Source organism: Salmo trutta, chromosome 34, assembly GCF_901001165.1.
Source record: "Salmo trutta chromosome 34, fSalTru1.1, whole genome shotgun sequence".
NCBI lineage: Eukaryota > Metazoa > Chordata > Actinopteri > Salmoniformes > Salmonidae > Salmo > Salmo trutta.
Window position 1 is genome coordinate 8,340,678 of NC_042990.1, and position 9,527 is coordinate 8,350,204.

Below are 9,527 nucleotides of genomic sequence, written 5' to 3' on the forward strand. Positions count from 1 at the left end.
TTAGAGGTAGTTTCGTGAGGCAGTGCTAGCTTAGTGCAAAGATGCATTTTTGAGGATGCTAGCTGTACCTGGACTTCCGGTCCTTGCGCTAAGCTAGTTAGCATTTGCTCCCAAAACGATCTCTTCTACTGGACGCAGACACGAACTTGTGACCACCATTTTACGTCTGACTGGGGAAGTATATAAAGGGCTTCATTGCTAAAACCCCAAGCTATCCCTTTTAGGATTAGGGCACATTGTTTAAAAACTGTCAACGTTATCTTTCACGCATTTATGAAGATGTTGCGATATGAAAACGCCAGCCCTTTGCAACAAATTTTCTTGATTTTTAAGACTGCTTGATTAGATCTCTAAATCTGTGAAACTTAAGACAAAGCACACCAAAGGGTAGATATGTCAGCGATGTAAGCAACAACAAAAAAAAAAAATATATATATATATATATATATATATATATATATATATATATATATATATAAAATTACCAAGAAAGCTCCAGAGAATGGAGAACATTTTCCGTGTAGTTACATTTTTATTTATTGAAGATCAAACTTGTGCTCCTACGAGTTGTTTAAAAATAATCTCATCCGTATTTTTTACATCGGTATTGAAATTGCACTAGTCACTGTGTACTTGAACTCAATAGGCTCTTAGAATTTTGTCAATTTCAAACTCAACAATTACAGCACAAAGATTGATCGTGGTTGTGCTCAATGTTACTCAAATGACTACAAACATTCAGTTGTTTTATCAAAACAGTTGTCTAAATAAATCTGATTGGATACCTTAACAAAAGTAATGTAAACCATAAAACATTCAATGTTGTTCCTGTATGTTTGTTTTGTGTACATTTCTTCTTTGACAGGTTTGGCCACTTTAAAGATTGCCGTGTGTAAGGAGACATTTCTAAAACAAGAAGTCCTAGGCCTAACTGAGTCGCACTTAATACAGTTTACTCCCGTGACTTGTCTTACACAGACCAACCTGATGAAGAGTCTTGCCTTATTGAAGAGTTTTCAGTAATGTAACAGGATACCAGTTGGTGAAATGGTTATTTTGATTAACAGAACAGTAAATAGCAACCCACTGTGACTGAAATCGGAACTGACACCCCATCTAATATTCTAACTGGGTGTTGTCAACGTGTCTAGGTGATTTGGAAGACAATGAATGAAGCCAGAATGGCTGAATAACAAGAAGGCTGGATCTGGCAGTGTTTCTTAGGGTGTCTATTTCTAGGTGAACTCTTTTAGTCAGGTCTTCCTGGACTACTCACCAAGTTGGTCAACTTGCTATACTCATGTTGACCTACTGTCAACTCGGTGGGATCTAGGCCTAGAAGTAGCAATGTACTGGGAAAGAAAGATCAGACATTTTAAATGAAATTTCAACTCAATCTGTGGTGATCTTATGTTAACAAAGGAAATGACCACGGTTGCTTTATTTGAGCCTTTTGGGCTTTGTTTACAGGCAGCCCAATTCTGATGTTTTCCCAACTAATTGCTCTTTCGACCAATCACATCAGATCTTTTCAGAGCTGATCTGATTGGTCAAAAGACTAATTAGTGGGTGGTGAAGTTTTAAGAATTGGGCTGCCTGCCTAAACGCAGCCATATTATACTGTTTGCAGATTGAATCACAGATCAGGACACAAACTAATGGTTAAAATAAATGTAGCTAGCTTTGTTTATGCACCTGTAGTGGGAATGTAGATCACCCCTTAGTTGTTTTTTTTGTGTTTGTTTGTGTTGTCCTGGCTTTATGTGGATTATTGAAGTACTCTGAAATAGTTGTCAGACTTGTATAACCGATGGAAGTCTATGGTAGAACTTCCCCTTATTCCCCGTCACCCTTCAGCAGACTGAGGAGACCTGCGTACCTATAAGGAGCGAGAAGCTTGTCTTTGTCAAGTGTCTTGAGTGCATGGGCGTGCAGTAGCTGTGCAATAAAGTCCAACAGCCAGCCTGCCCCATTCCACAGTAGAGGCTCCAAGTAAAGGCTCCGGCAGTTGGTTACGTTGAGGATGAGTAGTTCTGCAGAAGTCAGTGGACAGTAGAGCCTGGACTTGTGTGCAGCGAGAGGTATGCTTACAGAGCCACTAAAAAGGTAAGTTTTTCTGTTAATGATTTGTTTAAATGCCAAACATTACTGCTCTACCTTCCTCTGTCACCTGACGTGATGTGACAATACAGGGGTTCTGGCATCACACTTCTGGAAAAATGGAATCACAGTGCAGTACTCGTTCCTCCCTCCGTATGTGAACGTGTGGCAATGTGTTTTTAGCCTGTGCAGTATCTGGTATTTTTCCTTCCGTTTCTGACTGAAGCTGGTCTCTTGTATGAAACAAACTGTATATGGACTGCTGTGTCACTGGCTCAACAAATAGTGTATGATGTTGTATACCCACAACTTGACGTTGGTTCAATCAACACAACTCCTTTTGCAGAGACTTCTTTCAAGCTGTAAGGACAAGTGCATTGGGGGAGGGTTTTACTGGCAGTTTTTTGACGTTGAATTATTTGGTTCCTTGGCCCTGTAGAAGGGACTTTTGGTTGTTGGTGGGGGGAGCTTTACTGTTGAACTTGGCCTCCTATTTCATCAAGTAATAGAGGAAGCAATTCGTGAAGCTTGTCCAATGTTTGCCTAATATTAGAACAGAATTTACTTTGCCTATATTGCAAACCTTCATACAGTAGCTGAAATCATGTAGACCTTGGCTAAAATGTTGCAGCTAAGGTGTATCGTAGTACTTGAGCACAGGACTCTGACTCAAGTCAGACTAGTTATTTTCAATACAGAAACGGTAGCTTTGACTCGAGCAATATTCAGCTCTAGATTTTTTTTGTGTGTGTGTGTCTGGGAATGTGAGAATCATCCTGGTGACCAAATGTTCATTTCGACTTGACGTGTGCTCTAAGTGGACTGGCTTTTTTTGGAAGTCTACAGTGCAACACTGGCAAGTGATATTTGCCCAGTTCATTCAATATCACGGCAAAGTTGGAAATCTTAAGGACCCCTAACGAGTAATTGTCAACGTATTTTATCAGAGGTTCAGACTTGCTGTGTCCTAATACCCATACTAGCGTACTATATACTTAAACTGCATACTATGTACTCCTCGTCGCATACTATTTAGCACGTACCGTTTAGTAAAAAGTATGCAGTATGCCACAGCCGCAACACAGTAGTGGCTCGTGACTGGTGGGCCGGGGCCGGGTGGGGTTTTCCAGCCTGATAATAGCTCATATTTGAGAAATTTCTCTGAATAGGAATGGCGTAATATGCCTACCCAGGATGGTTATAGGCAGACCACCACATTCGACCTATACCATAAGCCATTTATCCTATTTTAAAAAGGACAAACAAACTTTGGTTCCATTTCAGCATATTTATTAGTGAAACCAAAGGCCTGTGAGAGATGAATATAAATGCAACAATTTGAAATGATTTTACTGAGTTACAGTTCATATAAGGAAATCAGTCAATTGGGCGCAGCCATGGGTGGCCCTGGGAGGACATAGACCCACCCACTGGGGAGCCAGGCCCAGCCAATAGCCCCCCACAAAAGGGCTTTATTACAGACAGAGAAATACTCCTGAGTTTATCTGCTCTCCGGGTGGCTGGTCTTAAACATTCCTGCATTAGAAGCCTGACGTGGATGTCCTGGGCTGGCGTGGTTACACATGGTCTGGGGTTGGATGTACTGCACATTTCCTACAACTACTTTGGAGGCAGTTTATGGTAAAGAAATGAACATTCAAATCTCTGGTGGACATCCCTGCAGTCAGCATGCCAATTGCACACTCTCTCAACACTTGCGACATCTGATATAACTGCAGATTATATCAGGTGCACCCGTGTAATGATCATGCTGTTTAATCATCTTCATATGCCACACCTGTCAGGTGGATGGATTATCTTGGCAAAGGAGAAATGCTCACTAACAGGGATGTAAACACATTTCTACACAAAATACTCAATTTAAGGAGAACAAAAACTACTTTGCCTACATTAGAACGTTGCTGAATCATCCCAATTTAAGTAGCCTAGTTTTGTTTGGCTACTTGACGAGAACTATAGCCCATCACTCACAGTCCCCCTGTTTCAATGCATTGTGGAAGTGTGCAATGAATTCTACTAGATGAAGGGCAGAAATTAGTGGAACATCCTGGCATTTAAACAAATTCACACGCTGTAACACATATTTTTGTATACCGGGAATGCATCATGCGATTTTGGTAGCTCATCCACATATCTAAGTGATCAGCTAATGTCAAAGCCAGAATGAGTATGACACCCTAGAATACCTTTCCTGCCTGTCTTGTCACACGCCACTAGCCCAGTTTTTGGGGGGGGATGCATATGTGATCGGCAACCTCCAATTTCCAGATTTTCTTGGTTGTGCAGTTCATCATTATGGGATCTTACACGTTTTCAGTTGCTCCCCTAGGTAATTTAGGAAGGTTTTAGTTTGACTTATGTTTTTGTGACAGCCAGTTTTCATTTATTTACTGTGATGAGAGAGTAATGGAAATGGCCAACATGCGCTTGTTGATTTTTATTTTCTACTTGACTACTTGACAACTGAGTCTAGGCTGGGAACAGCCTCTTCTTTTGTAGAATGTAACTTTGGTGTATTGCTAAGGTCAACTAGAACGTGTCATTTTCAAGCGTTAATCCACTGGGCTATTCTTGGGCGGGTGGACAGTCTGGGGACTGGGTTTGGGTCTATCTGGGTCATTCACAACCTAGATATTCATAAAGAGCACTTGGTCACCTTACTTGATACTATAGTGTGGCAACTACCGTACACAAGAAGGCACTGTTTCTCTTTCCTGTGCTTTGGAAAGACCTATGACTCTGTCCAAAAATGGCAGCCTGTTTTTTTTTCTTCCCTTGTGCATTTTAGGGCTGAACCCATGTCGTCGATTGTTTGGTCGATAGACCGTGTATGTTGACCGAGATTTCTTTAGTTGAGCGGTAGCAAAGAAAAATAAGTTAATGGTGTACAAAACACCTGTCTAAGTGGCCTAATCCGTTGTGGAGGCCCCGTGGTGATGGCTCAGTTATCACTAAGACATGTGCTACTGAAATTGTATACGGTTAAGGACAATGGTGCAACACTAAAATAATATTTTTTAACAAATGAGCTTTCTCCCTCGTTTGCAAGCGGTTGCTGTCAGCGGTTTTGAAATATCAGTGCTCTGTTTTTATTTGATTTATTTCACCTTTATTTAACCAGGTAGGCCAGGTTAAACTCCTCATTTACAACTGCGACCTGGCCAAGATGAAGCAAAGCAGTGCGACACAATCAATAACAGAGTTACACATGGAATAAACAAACGTACACAAACACAATAGGAAAGTCCATATACAGTGTGTGCAATTGTTGAATTGCCGCCTTTTCCTAGACCATGTTGCTTTGTGCATAATAGAGAAGTAAAACATATTGGTGTTGAGGAAAAATGCAGCAGAGTAAGGTGACAAGAAAACAGCCCTTGCCATAATTGTCTATGAAAAGTGAGAGGAAACCCCAACTTAATTAGGTCTTTAATCAATAGCCTAATTGTGTCTAGCTTATATAGATGGATATATCTCACACACACACAAAAGGACATTTCTAAGCGACCGCAAACTTTTGAATAATAGCCTACTGATTCTATGAGCACCAAGCCTGGAATAAGCAATTTCACAAATTCGGCTGTTTTTAATCTTTGCTATGCTGTAATAAAGGCATTACACTTTTTGTTAGAACAGCCTTTGGTATTATTTAGTGTATACATTGTTCCAAATTGTCAGAAATGATGTATAATAACCCTTTTTCTTGATATTATTATGATGATTATAATAAGTAATGTCATTATCATTCGGCTTAGTATAACAGCCTTGTATAACCACCATCAATCTGTAAGCCTAAGAGTGCATCCTGCTTAGTCTTAATACTGTAATTTACTTGGGCCTATATTTCAATAGTTATATACGCTACTGTACCAATCATTAATTTGTTCATGTCATCACACAGCATACGAGTCATTCTGATTTTAAATGCAATGAAGCGTATTTTTTAATTATTTTTTTTAAAAAAAATTTTAAGCGACCGTTGAATAATTAGACTAAACATTAAATAAACTGCTCTATTTCGGCAATTGCATTCACAAATGCATGCGACTGTTTTTAGTCTTGCTGTAAAAGGCTTTACAAAAAATACTTTCGGTATGCATATTTGTTTTAGTGTTTACATTTTTCCAAACGGTCAGAAATGATGTAGAATCTAACCGCGCCTGTTTGGCACACATAATATGCACCCAGCGCTTGCTCGTTCCATTCCTTTTCCTGATCGCCAAGATTTTCCACAACTATTCAGTTATTCCACACATCTGACTTCCCCTTTTACCTGAGCAACCAGTAAACATTCATGTTTTGAGTTAATTTGTCACGTGCTCTGCATCCATTTTGCTGTCACACGAGTTACGGACTTCGGAGTTTGGAACCAATTTATTGATGTGATTATGCTATAGGTCATGCCCCATTGAGCACGTGCATGCGATGCATAGGCCTACGTGTGTCACGTAAAGAGAGCAAGGGTTGAGGGAATAGGGAATGTTTTTCCTAAACATTTGGGTAACTGAACTTTTCATTCAGAAATAGCTGTAATTATGTTGCTGCTTCAGCAACACGGAGAGTGCGCTAAACACTGTTCTGTGGTGGTCACTGCAGCAGGGAGGTGGACACAATGGGTGTTCGTCAAACGGTCTTTTTTTCCCCCTTTTCTTTTTTTTTAATAGAGCGCAACGAGTCGGAGCCCCGCCCGGCACAATCACATCAATTGTGGTCGGTGTCCCTCTAGTCATTTGTCTTAATTATTTCATCCAACAGTGTGCTTAAAGCATCAGACAAGCTCAGTGCATATAGTTGATTTGACTAAAACACAGGATGTCTATATATGGGAAAATACACTTATTTTTTATTTTGACCTGTTGATTAGTGAAAGAACAGACTACTCTCGGTCGATCAATTTATATATATTTTTTGTCGGGGACAGCCCTAGTGCATTTCATGCTTCAAAGTATCATCAATCCTCCTGTCTTATATCAGTGACATTCTCAAGCCAGTGACCAGCCAGCCAATCGTAAAGGGTTCAGTTCACAAGGACTGTGCCAACCTCCTTGGTGTAGCAGTTTGTATGTAAACGGTGTGTCATGCAGCAAACTTAGTGTTGGTAATCTTGGACTAAGCGTCTTGTGTAGAGAACTACCATGAGCAGTGAAATCAGCCCTAGGGCTGTCGAGTGTGTCTGTCTGCACTGTGATCCATTTCCCCTTGGGAGTCTCCTCTTTGAGTGGCCAGTCTGCTTCTCCGTATCCCCTTCAGAGTGTGATGCCAGAACTACCCTCCAGGGCCTCAGGGTCTCTACTGGAAGGGCTATGCCTTTTCCAAACTCGTTCTGCAAGACCGACGTCGCAAATGCCCTTCATGATGTATAAGGTGAAAGCGTCTTCATAGGTGCAACTCCTGACGTTTTGGGGTTTTGCTATAACAATACTTTTCCAGTGTCAACCAAGTCAAGCTTACCTTGCTTTGTAACTGTTTTCAGTCCTCATGTTTTTTGCATGATTGGTGTCATGGCTCTTATGCGTTTGCCTGTTCCCTCGGGAGTTACAAAAAATGTTGCTATAAAGTGACGTAGCCTACATACCTAACTATGTCAACATTTACTTTTTTTAAATTTGTAATGTCTGACATTAATTGGCACAAGTTCTTTTAACATTTTATATAATCTGTCATTTTACATCTAGTGCATGCATGTACTATAGTTTTTGTAATTTAAATTCCAAAAAGCCTAATCCACTCTTTTTTTTTTTAACACTTTCAAGTCCTTTACATCCCTGTAGTTTAGCACTCATATCTACAGTTATTTGTGTAGTAGTGTCTTAGGATAACTTTCCCAAATTCCTAGCTTCGAGCTCATTGTTTCTCTCTTACTGCAGGGGCCTCGAGTGATTGTAGGAGGCTGAGGAGCTGCTCCTGGTTTAACATATGGTAAGCTACCTGCAGAGGGGCTAGATGGAAGCCGTTTAGTCATTGCACCAAAGGGAAAACACTAGTCTGAATTGATTTAATGTTGCTATGACATTATTTACCTTTTTGAAGCCTTTAATCTCTTAAGTGCTCATATTAAACAAATGGAAATATTTTTGTGGGGATTGTCAAGATTTCTTTTTTGGGGGGAGGGGAGAGTGCTCACACGGACCCCCCTGATTTTTGACAATGTGGCTTCATTGTTAGTGGAAGTTGTTGACTTGTGTTTTTCTTTTGTTGTTGCAGGTTAATTGAAGAGACTGATGTCTGTTCAAACCTGAGCAGGGGCGCCTCTGGTCCATCCTAAAACAAGGATGTGGTCTATTCTAAAGCAAGGAAATGGATCTGCAGGTTGGTTGAACTATTCTCAAACACGTTAGTTTAAATGGTGTGGTTGCGGGTTCCTGGATGGCACAGTGGTCAAAAGCACTGCACCGCAGTGCTGAGGCACCACTACAGCCTGAGGTTTGATCCCATGCTGTGTCACAACCGGCTGTGACCGGGAGCCCCATAGGACTGCGCACAATTGGCCCAGCGCCGTCCGTGGTAGGGGAGGGTTTGGCTGGTGGGGTTCTCCTTGACTCATCGTGCTCTAGTGACTCCTTGTGACAAGCTGACTCTGGTTTTCAGTCTAACAGTTTTTCCTCCCACACATTGAGGCTGACATCTGGGTTAAGCGAGCAGTGTGGTAAGTAGGGGGCCGGGTGGGTCATGTCTCGGAGGACGCATGACTCGACCTTCGCCTCTTCCGAGCCCATTGAGAAGTTGCAGAGATGAGCCAAGGGAGGTAATTCGGGTAGAGAACTGGGTTAAACATTAGTTTTTTTGCTTGTGGCCAGGGACGTGCCTGGTTAGTGCTGGGACGGGAGACAGCCTGGGAAAACCGAGTGGTTGCGCTGTTATTGCTTGATTTCATGTTTGTCGATCATTTCCAATGGATGACATTATTTGTAGCGACTCAATACATTTTTCATATTTTCTCTCCCATAAGAACCGGACGGAAGGGAATTATGACGCCGCCCCAGCATCCAACCAGCAGAAAAGCTAGAAGTTCAACAGGAGATTCTTTTTTTTTTCTGCACACAATATTGCAATAAAAGGTTAAACTTGGAGATTTGTCCAGTTGTTTTGATTAAACGTGTAATTGTTCTAGTGCATCTCTAGAGATCGGACTACTATCCACAGGGATGTTATGGCCATCTAATAGCACTGGTAACGCTTTATTTTACGGCACTGTTTCCACTGGAGTTTACCACACATTCAATATTCTTACAATTCAACACAATTGGTACTAAATTGTGCCTAGTGGCGCTTGTTAAATTACCATAATAAAAGTGCCATTAAGTGTCAACGTAAAATAAAGTACTGCCTCTGGTATTCACCTTGCCTTATTCAACAATTGAATAGAACTGATTGAACTTAAATGTGCAGGTTTAACATGGAAATTC

At 41.0% G+C, this 9,527-nt stretch overlaps 1 protein-coding gene across 1 annotated transcript in view; it reads left to right on the forward strand.

The window, feature by feature from the left end:
- Positions 1-9,189, forward strand: part of LOC115173460 (splicing factor, proline- and glutamine-rich) — a 31,666-nt gene extending 22,477 nt beyond the window's left edge. Inside the window, exons 10-12 of the transcript XR_003871613.1 lie at positions 7,989-8,040; positions 8,326-8,430; positions 9,071-9,189. The gene's annotated coding sequence lies outside the window, so the exon portion shown is untranslated. The remainder of the gene's footprint in view (positions 1-7,988; positions 8,041-8,325; positions 8,431-9,070) is intronic.
- Positions 9,190-9,527: the final 338 nt, after the last annotated feature.